This window comes from Venturia canescens, chromosome 9 (genome assembly GCF_019457755.1).
Source record: "Venturia canescens isolate UGA chromosome 9, ASM1945775v1, whole genome shotgun sequence".
NCBI classification, from domain to species: Eukaryota; Metazoa; Arthropoda; class Insecta; order Hymenoptera; family Ichneumonidae; genus Venturia; species Venturia canescens.
In genome coordinates this window covers 2,395,237-2,407,098 of record NC_057429.1, presented here as the reverse complement: position 1 = coordinate 2,407,098, position 11,862 = coordinate 2,395,237, and the positions used below count along the sequence as shown (strand labels likewise).

Sequence of the window (11,862 nt, the reverse complement as noted above, 5' to 3'; positions counted from 1 at the left end):
ATCGCATTTCAACAAACTTTTAACGAGATTCTGCCGTGCCATTTCGTTTTTTTATGATTGATTCTTTATTGAATGAATAGTGATGAGCCGGACAAGTACTTTTAACACATATTTAAACATAATTTGTATCGATCCAATCGACGTCGAATTTTGTGAATAATACCAGAGGATCCTGAAAGTTTTGAGAAGAATCGCCTTTCTTATAAGTCTCTGCCACCATAGAGTAACAAATGACTAGCTTGTATGTGATTCTTTTGGATTTGAAAGCTTCTTAGAACAATTCAATAATGTCAAAATTTGGAGTTACTAATAAAATACTTGTCCACCAATTGATATCATAAATTTTAGTGCTGCACGTAATTCAAATGGTAATTTTTTTCAATTCATTAGAAAATACTTGCCCTCGAATTGATATAATAAATTTTAATGTTGCACGTAAATTAGATGGAATTTTTTTCAATTGATTTAGCTGTTCGAATCAAATAAGAAGAATGAGGCATCGGTTTCCAAAATGATTTCAAGGGCGATTTTTCGGTTTATTATTTTTTACTTGTCGATAATATTCATGTTGAATTGATCAATTAACCCCATTAAATGGAGTAGCCGCTTCTCAGCGTCAGAGAAAAATAGTTCCATATCCTCATCTGTGAGATCAACCGCTTTTAGCTTTTGATGTTTTGCCACCGCCTTGGCTTTCCAGTCATTAACAGTCTGCAACAAAAAAAAAACAATGTAAAATATGTTATAACTACAAAGGAGTAAATTCACAATATTGATAACAAAATGTACTTACTTTTTTCCATTCGGCCCTGCTGCCTTCCGCATATCTGTTGAGCACATCGTCTAATTGCCCCCAGGAATTTTCCAACCGGAATACATTTACTGTCGCATCTTCTATTGAATCTTTGAGCATATCCGGGTTTTGCTCAATTACAGCTACGACCAAATCCCAGATGTTGGTTATTTGTTTCTGGGCGTCTAACTGCACGGTTATCGCCCCATCCTGTTCATTATCGTTGACTGGAGCTGAAATTGAAAAAAGATATAAAAATGAAATTAATTTTTTTAATTGCTATTAGGGGATTGTTTAACAAACAATGAGTCTGGTCAATTTTTCATCTTACCTTGGACCCCATCGACTAAGTCGTACTTGTCGATAGAGATCTTTGTAAAGGCTTGTAAACAAGCGTGCTCCGAAACCCAGGAAAGAGCCACTGGCATCATGCAGCGAATGCACTGATACATTTTCTGAAAAATGGGAGAAAGATTTATTATAAGAAATGTTTAATTACAGTAATTACATAATAGAGTGATTATATACATGAATAATAACCTTCCTAAGTTTTACTTACTCCGATGATGATGATCCACCACGAGTCGTAAATGCAATTTTCTTCAATTTTGAGGTTAGGGTCGTCCAAACCTGAATGTTTGTTGTTGTTGTCGTCGTCGTGGTTCAAGTAGATAAAGGCGCATGCGCTGCAAAATAATTCAAAAAATAAATTGAGCCGCATGCATGAATGAATAATATTGTTTTTTGTGGTTTCAGCGATTATTATTGTATTTTTGAAATTGAGAAAAAAGGAGAATTGTAGAAATGTAGGGAATATTATTTCCTTGAAGGAATAAATATTGGGATATTATTTCAGTAACCAAATTGCGGCTCAGTTTTTGGATTTTCCAAAAGTGAAATCGGTCATGAGTAAATGGCGAAAAGAAAAAAGTGAGACGGTTGTACCGAAGAAGATTTCTGAAATCGGTGAAACTCTAGAGAATGACGTATGGCAAACAGAGCTATCATATGAAATAACCGAGATAGATCCTGAATCTCATGCTGTTAATCAAACGAAGCACAATTTTCAGCCATACGAGATAAGAATCGTTAGCACGGAGAAATCTACTGTAGAAACACACGTAGTATTTGGGTGGCCAATGTTTGCGACGGCGTTTAAAGAGAGTAACGTGGCCTTCATTGATGGGACCTTTAGCGTTGTTCCGAATGTTTCTGGGGTCACCCAACTACTTAACGTTATGGTAGAGTATAGAAATCAGGTAAACATTATATCTTTATTGTTGCTGTTTTGCACTGTTATATATATATAAGCCGATATACACGAAAATTGAAACTTTTCTTTCAGCACTTCCCCATTGCATTGGCACTGATGAGCAGAAAACGGAGGAATCTTACGTGGCGGTGCTCCGATGCATAAAACAGTGTCTTGTTCCTTCATTCAATCCGAAAACGGTGATAACAGATTTCGAAACAGCGTTACAGAATGCAGTAATGACTGTATTTCCGGAGGTGAAGCTATTGGGTTGCCGTTTTCACTACAGCCAAGTAAGTCCTTAATCTTTATTTTCTTAGTCGAACTCCCTTATTACTCCGTTTTATTATATATTGCGTTTCATAATACGTTTCTACTCCGTTTCACTTCCACCGAACGATTCAGTCTCTATTGAATAATTATTGTAGCAAATGTTGAGATAAGTTGATGGATGTACACATCTAAATGATTTCAGGCGCTCATGAAACGATTTCACTCGCGATCCGTCATCTCTCGGGTTAAGCATGAATGCCCGCACCTCATCGAGGAGGCTTACGCTTTTGAGAGGGATCTTATGAATTTGTGTCTCCTTCCTGCACAATTTATTCCCGAAGGGTTTCGCGTAATAAGCGATGACTTATGCCGGGAATATCCAGAACTCGCGCTAATATTCACGGACGTCCGTGAATATTATGTGCGTTTCTGGATAAAAGGAAAAGGCCCAGGGTTGTTTTCCCAATTCAAAAATTCCATAAGAACAAATAATCCCTTGGAACGGTGGCACAAAAAATTTAAATGCGTGGCTGCGACCAGGCCGCAATTCGATAAATTCATGAGTAAAAATTCATTTACTTTTAATTGTTTATTACTATGAAAGTAAAAAAAAAGAGATAGCCCAAAACTTGAACTTTATCAGCCATTACTCGAGTTGAACAATTTTAGAAGCCACGAAGAACCTCATGCAGTCGGCCCACCTCGACTACTTGACGGTGCTACAAGGTATGCGTCCTCACCGCAAGAGAAGTCGCACGACGGAGTGCGCGGAGAATCATCTGAATCGAGCGTGGGAAGAAATAGGAAATTTATCGGAGTACGATGTTGAAGAACGGAAGTGGAGAATTCGATTGTTTTTAAGAACCGTCTCTCTTTCTGCTTTGGAAGCCGCCGAATTAGGTGAGCTTCATTGATTAATAGAAAATTTACACGTCATTTCAAAATAATTTTTCGCTGTACAAGTACGAAAGGACGAAAATGTTACTACAGTTCTTTGAAGAGAGCTAAAATCACCTTGTTTCCCAAAGTAAAAGCATTTCCTGCATGCTCCTTAATAAACCCGGGTTCGATTCCCTTGTGTGATCATTTTTTTTTTGGATTTATTTAAATTTAAACAGAAACCTTGTTTCCCAAAGTAAATGCATTTCCTGCATGCTCCTTAATAAATCCTCTCATGACAGAATTAGAAGACGGAACAACTCAAGAAGTCCTCGATCCTCAACCGTCCACTTCTTCTCAGTAGGGTTTTCTTGAAAGAAATGAGCAGGAAAGAGAAGGAGTAAGGATTCCCAGAAAGAAAATAAATTGAAGACAAATTACGAACTACTGCAGAAATAATTTTTTCTATTTTTCATTACAGCTTTTTGTTTAATCGAAATGTTCCTGGTGTTCGTCGAAGTTTCATAAGAGAACTGTGGGGGTTTTCAGTCAGTTACCGCCCAGTAATCCGCTATGAACACGGTGCAACACGGTGCAGCAGTACAGCATAGAGGATTTAATAATGACCTGATTCCAAAGTACAAATAAATCAATTCTTTATCATTAGAGTTAAATCGAGTATAACTCAAACTCTGTACATCGCAAGCCTCAAAACGGAATGAATATCAAAGCACTACTTTCTTTTCTGTACTGAACTGATGGGTCTGTTCTCGACTTTCGTAAAGAAAACATTCCAAAGATAAAAATAATATATTTTATCGCACATTTCGTTGTAAGCTGAGAGGGGTCACAACGATTTTTTCCCAATGATTGTTCCATCAGCCTTGAGCTATTTTTACTTAAATTTTTTTTCCACGTTTAACCAAATTTTTGGCTCGAGTAGGAATTAAATCGAAATGTATACGATTTTGAATGAAAAATTGATTGAAATATTTCCTAAATTTTCCGTTCAATTACACCTACTCACACTATCATTTATTTTCTTTTTTCAATAATGAATTTTATACGATGTTATCCCCCTTTAAACAATAAATAATTCACGATGCATCATGTATATCATATGTTTGATTAACTCATCCATTTCAATTTTTTTCCCCCCAATTATATACTTTCAGACCCATCTAAAATGTTGTTCCAATGATAGCAAGTCCTTATTTGTTTTCACAGTTAAAAGTTTTTCCAAAACCTGTAATTAAGAAGCAGCAATACACAGATATACTACTTGTTAAATCAATAAAGGAGAATGAATAAATGCTTCACAAAAGTTGAATCAATTTAAACCGGTCTTCTGCTACTGCGCGGGAGGCACACTACTTTTTGTCGCAAAATTACAAGTAACTCTCAAACTACAGCCAATCACTATTTTTATATCGAATTTATGATGTGTTGTTGATAAGCGTACATCTCATTAGTGATGAATTGATTGATCATAAAATTGAAAGAAGAAAAAACTTTTAAAAAAGTTTAGTTGTTCGATACTACTTCGATCACCGTGACATTAGACAATTGATGTCAAAGTGAAACTAGAAAATATACTGAGTTCACGGATGGCTCATGATATACGGAGGAGGAACAGCAGCAATGATCTCGTACGTTTTTACAACTAATTAATTTATAAACAGAAATAGAAAAATTGTCAAAATTATCATCGACACTGAAGTAAAAATATACTCTCCCGAGTTTTTCACGGATTGCGATAAACGTTTTTTTCACAAATATATGGACGAGGCCAAGTTTCTTAAAAGGTGAGTTCACCAACTGATGTTCGATCTGACGTTTCAATAGTTTTCTGTGTACACCGCAAAAAATTTTGAAATTTATTTATTTTCCTGCAAACCAGGAAAGTGTGGTCGGGAAATCTCGACGTGCATCCCACGGAAAAAGCGGTTGTTGTCAATTATGACGTAGAAGCGTTTATCCTTGGTGAACTCGGTCACCGAATGCTGGGTGACAGAAAAGTAAGTTTACACAATTTCGTGAAATACAGTTTTCCGAAATTTTTATCAAACATTTCTCATGTTCCTTCTCTCAAACATTGTTAGAAATGTCAAAAAATCATCAGATTTAAAAGTCTCAATGCAGACACAAACGTGTCTCTGTTGGCCAAAGAAGTCATGGAAAAATGTTTTCTCATCCACGAATCAAAACTTAACGGGGTCGAACAATTGATTTATTATCTTCAGAAACGTAAATCGACCACCGATGGTTTGTGCTTGATTATTTAATATAACCTTTCGTCTCAAATTGTCTTCTCAAATTTATTGGTGTACCTGATCAACCGAGGCTTAACCATATCTTCAAGCCCTTAAGGACGTCTAACTGATTCGAGGAAATTCTATTTGACTACAGAGATAAACACACAAAAATGAGTTGTAAACAATAAACTGAATATTCTTCAGGGAACTCGGTGGATGGCAATGCACAACCGGAACGTCCGACATCGTCCAACACTGTGAATTCGGACAACAGTGATTATGGAACGAGCAGTAATTAGCAATGTTGAAAGTTACATAGAATTGTTGTACGAGTCTATACCGCAAAAGATCAAAGGATCAGCATTGATTCTGAGACTTGCAAGAGTTCCTGACAATCTTCTGGAACTAAGAAAAAATGGTAAATTTTTGAAAATACTTCAAAATTCCCAAAAGATTCAACGCTCATAAAATGGAAACAAGCTCATAACATTTGAATGAAAACCATTAACATATTAAACAATTTTCTTTTGTTTCTTATAGAATCTTTGTTGAGCGCTCTAGCAAGAGCCTTGAGAGAAGACTGGAAACGAAGCATCGAACTTTCTACAAACATTATTTATATTTTTTTCTGTTTTTCAACGTACAGTCAGTTCCACAATATTGTAGTGGAATATAGAGTGAGTCAAGCATTCAATTAAAGTAATAATCCGTATTACAACTTCGAATGTTCTGACGGAATTTTATTCTATTTAGATTGGATCTCTTTGCATGGAAATAATTGAGTGTGAGTTGCAACGTTACGACGAATGGAAGGATGATATGGAAAAACGTCAACGACAGTTTGAAACAACGACTGGTTTAGTTTTGTTTCCTTCAACAAACAGCGACAACAGCACAGAAAGAAAAATTAAACTGACAGACGACATTTGGAATTCAGAAGGCCCCCTGACTACGAAGCGAAACTTCAAGGAAGAATGATAAGAGTTGGCTTATTCCCGGAATTGGTGAAGCTGCTCGGCCAGAGTAAGTTTATAGCTGACTTGAATGGAAAAAATATAGGATTATTATCCAAAAAATTCTTTTTTAACGTTAGAACAGAATTTTATCTCCATACTGATTGTTGAAACAAAAAATTGTTTGTTTACTTCTCATCTTTTACCAATTAACTTTATACAGGTGAAATCAAGAACAAAACGACGATCCTTGGACTCTTGTACCACTTGAGCATGGACGACAAAGTGCAATCGATGTTTGGAAATACGGATTGCATGCCGATGGTAACAGATATGATTCTTGAGACCGAGGGTGAGCGCGTGAAGCCGGAACTCATTGCACTTTGTATAAATCTTTCTGCAAACAACAGAAATGCTCAGCTGATGATCGATAATAATCGTTTGCAAGGATTTATTCACAAAGCGTTCAGAAATTAAGATGCCTTGATCATGAAAATGATAAGAAATATTTATTTTTTATTTTTTCCCAATTTTTTAGGTCCTTAGTCAAAATTCTGAAGCCAAGTCCCAGAGACGCGTTGTCGAAGTCGACAAAAGAAGTTCAAAGTCTCCTAAACGAACGACGACGAGGTCGAAAAGTAGAAAACCCACCAGTGCGACCGTAGAAAGTTCAGAAACAACGAAAAAGATCGAAACAGAAATCGAATGCCCAAATCCAAATTGCAATGGTGACAGTGAGGATCGGGAGCCCCGCAAAACCGCACCTACGATTAAAATGACTCCGACGAAGGCTGACAAAGTCACGAGGTAAATTAACACAAGAATTGACAATTTCTTAGATTTTCTTTTTTTGAGCTTTGTTTCTTTCTCATGTTCATCAAATAGGTATAACCCGAACGATTACAAACCAAAAACGTCTGCATCAAACAGTAGTAGCTCGAGTAGTTCAGTGAGCGATGATTCGTCGTACTTTTCGGACGGTTGCAGTGAATTGTTAATACCGAAAACAACATCCAAGTCCCAAAAACCAATTTTACCGAGCAAAATCCAAGTTTATGACCACAGTACGCGGCAAAGAAATTCTTATAACCAGCCGATCGGTCTGGTCGAGAAAATTGACTTGAGAAATGAAGCGAGTACTCGGTAAGCTGTGTCACCATTTGAAATCATCATATTTTCGTCTTAATCAAAATTGTTGGTTTTCGTTTCTATTTGAATGTATTTGATTTTGAATAATCCCTCAAATGAAATTCTTTAGCCGAACGCGGTAGAAGCAGCCTGCGAACTCATCGAAGCAGAAAGTCTTGCATCGAGTTTGCTCGAAAGTCGAAGACTGGCGGCTCAAAAAAGAGACAACGATTCGATGCTGCGTCGGTGTGTTAGGCGGGATTATAACGAAATGTTGAAAAATTCTGAAAACAAACCTCGCAATGACGAAATAAAAAATTTTGCGGTTTGTACAAATCAGCACAATATAGAATCGCGAAGGAAGCACTATGAAACTGAACGTCACAGAGGCGAAGAGCCGGTCTGTGAAATTATTCTCCGCGATACAGAACAACCTGGGCCCTCGCGACTTGAGAATTTGGATGAAAGATCGATAAGAATTTCTTCTCAGGATGATCGAGAACGTCCGACAGTTTATACGCGATCGCATCGACAAGAACCGATTCACGAGCGACCATCGTGTTGCGTGAGACACGACAGCGCCGAGAAAATCCTCAAAACATGGAGCAACCTAGAATGGATCAAAAAAATTGAACAACAAAAGAGGCTTTTGTTACGTGAGTTTGGAGCAGATCTTCCAAGCACTATTTTCAATGCGAGCATGACTCCGCTTTTCGAGAATCGGCAAACTACCTCGGTCGAACGTCAGACAGCGTCGACTGCGGAAGAGCAAGCACCACCAGAAATAAAAACAATTAATATGTCGAGTTCGAACGAAAACGCGAAGAGAACGTCCGCCGGCAAGAAGAGATCGAAGAAAACTAAAGTTTATAGCTGACTTGAATGGAAAAAATATAGGATTATTATCCGAGAAATTCTTTTTTAACGTTAGAACAGAATTTTATCTCCATACTGATTGTTGAAACAAAAAATTGGTTGTTTACTTCTCATCTTTTATCAATTAATTTTATACAGGTGAAATCAAGAACAAAACAACGATCCTTGGACTCTTGTATCACTTGAGCATGGACGACAAAGTGCAATCGATGTTTGGAAATACGGATTGCATGCCGATGGTAACAGATATGATTCTTGAGATCGAGGATCTTGCTGCAAACAACAGAAATGCTCAGCTGATGATCGATAATAATCGTTTGCAAGGATTGATTCACAAAGCGTTCAGAAATTAAGATGCCTTGATCATGAAAATGAAAAGAAATATATCCCAATACGATTCAACGAAAGAACACTTCGTGGTACGTTTACGCAATGTCCTCGTGAATAAGATTTGAGATTTACCATTGTCCCCTGAACTTTTGTAGTTGTCTTCTATTAACCATTGTTCATTTGTTTATAAGGAATTCGTGGGTGACTTTGCCATGGCATTGAATCAGTCAAGATTTTGTTTTGGAAATAGTTGGCGTCCTCGGAAACTTGGCTTTGCCGGATTTGGATTATTTTTAAATATTGCAGCGTTGCAATCTCATACCCTGGATAAGAAACAATTTTGTTCCTGGTAATTAAAAGTGACGTGACCTTGCCCTCATTTCAAGTCCGTTTTTACTTCTCGCTTTCAAAATAAAGAACCGAAGTATCATTATTTTTTCTTTTGTAGGAAAAGTACAGGATGACCTTGTTCTTGAAGTCGTTGTTCTACTTGGCACTGCAACTTGTGATGAAGATTGCGCCCGATTATTGTGCAAGGCGGATATTTTACTCTCACTCATAGAGTTATTGAAAGGTTCGAAGATTATTATTTATTCTTGATTTTCAACATGAAAAAAGTAAAGGATTTAACTTCTTCTGACCTTTTGATAAAAATATGAAGTAGACGAGATTTTCAACTATTTCGTTGATCTTTCCATTCTCTTTTTTTTACAATTAATGACGTTCTGGATCGTTATTGTTACAGCGAAACAGGAGGACGTCGAAATTGTTTTGCAAATAATTTACGTATTCTAGCAGATATCGAAGCACGACTCGACGAGGGATTATTTGATTCGCGAGACTGGTAATGGTAATTAGAGGGTTTATGCTTCGATCATATTTATTATTTTGCGATAGAATTTTTCGGGAAAATTTATCTTCAAGAATAAATTCGTTTCAATCGAAATTTCAGATTCTTTTGCAGAAGCCCCAGGATATCTTATAGATCTGATGCACGATAAGAATCCAGCGATACGTAAAGTTTGTGATGCTTGTTTGGATGTCATCGCCGTAAGTTTATTCGAAAGCCCATAATTTGTGTGTACAAAACGACAAAAAGTAATTGAATGTTTTTTTCAGATGTGCGATAAAGACTGGGCTGCTCGTATCAAAGTCGAAAAGTTTCGTTCCTACAATCAACAATGGCTTGAAATGGTCGAATCGATTACAGTTGATAATGTCAGTCATTTTGGTGGTAGACGAGGATGACAGTTTGCCACCTTTTATAAGCGGCGAATAGCTAAGGCATACGATGCTTTTTCCCTCAGGTAAAATCCGGATTTACGATTCGAAACAAAAACAAAATCACGATGTTAATCTTTCTTTTTTCGACTATAGTTTTTGTTTTGTAATACAATAATTTAATGGAAAATTGCAATAATATCGAAGCTTCTATAGACTTCAGAAACGTCTAGAAATCATCATATTCAAAATTACATTTATCACTCTAATTTTCCAATTATTTGAATATAAAAATTCAAAAAAACAGGTAATTCGACAGTTTTCAACACCGACGACGGTGAGTTGAACGTGAAGAATTCATCGGATTCTTCAGAAAATCCCTGTCGCCCGGTCAGTCGGTAAGTGATCAATGAGACCAAATTTGAATGGCAATACTGCTAAGATTACGTGGAAATGACTTGAACTTTTGTTCCACAGATACAGTCGTGACTTGGAATGTCCGTGGGTTCTGGCATAGAGGATCTTTATCACAGCTCAAAAGTCAAGTTCACCGAATCTGAAGCATCCCACGTACTGATATGAACTCACTGAGTCACATATTAGTAATGTTGTCCACACTATTACGAATGGCTTGAACAGCAAAAAAACAACAAGACAAAAACACGTACACATACTTAAATTGTATCGATATTAGCAAAAGTGTTACGCTTTCGTTTCATAAGGTACTAGGCTTCATCGAGGCGCGTATTTTTCATTTCTCGAGGCATAAAAAAGACGCCTCGATTTTCTCATCCAGAAGAATTAATTGTGAGCCCTCCTATTTACACGAATGTTTCGTTGATCTCCGACTTCCGTGAGATCATTTGTCATAGAAATAGTGTATTTGCTTGAAATGATAAAAAAAACCTGTTATCACAATTATTTGACATGAGAAAGGAATAAAAAATAAATATTTTTTCAAAATTCTTGCTTTAAATCTTACACTACCAAACGTTTGTTTATTTTTTTGTTCAAGTTTCGTGTCCTTTTCCAATGAATTTGCTAGTCATCAACCGATCGGAACGGTCTTGACGTCCTCGATAAGGACAACATCTTTCAATTGCCACTCTTCCTCATCATTTCTCTCAGGTTCGCCATCGCTTTTTGCTGCCGCCCAGTAATGACGAAGAATCCTTCTGTTTTCATTAAAAAATTATTATTATTATTATTATTATTATTATTATTATTATTATTATTATTGTTGTTGTCGTCGTCGTCGTCGTCGTCGTCGTCGTCGTCGTCGTCGTCGTCGTCGTCGTCGTCGTCGTCGTCGTCGTCGTCCTCCCACTTTTAACTTACCATTATTACCTCAAACGTCAAACATGACATGCAGCAGCTACGAACGAAAACAAATCGTCTCGGATATGCGTATTATGGATTCATATGAGAACCCCTGTCGCCGAGACTGCAATTTTCGAATCATCGATGAAAGCACATACTGTGACATCTATACTTACATCTGGAACTATCCGACTGCAGTTTTTTCGGCTAGTGACTTTCGGCCGACCGGAAATCGCGAAGACGCCATTTTCGGGCAATTTAGACCCTACCGAATCTACGCGTAACGGGGTGTTCTGACACAAAATAGTACCGTTACAATACTTGACCTCGAATTGATATAATACATTTTAGTACTGCACGTAACTTCCGTTATGACTTTTTTTTCATTAACTTTTTTCGTGAAAATAATTATCATGAATTTCATTAAAGTTTCCAATTTGTTGGATAAATATTCCGAATTATCAATAAAAACTTGGCTTCCAATTGATATCATACATTTTTATACTACATGTAACTTGGATAGTACATTTTTCAATGTCTTCAATATTTATGATTTTTTTTGAAGTTTCTTTATTTTTCTTT

At 36.7% G+C, this 11,862-nt stretch overlaps 1 pseudogene; it reads left to right on the top strand.

Annotated features, from left to right (window-relative positions):
- The first annotated feature begins 4,976 nt into the window (after positions 1-4,976).
- On the top strand, positions 4,977-10,802 carry LOC122416233 (kinesin-associated protein 3-like; annotated as a pseudogene).
- Positions 10,803-11,862: the final 1,060 nt, after the last annotated feature.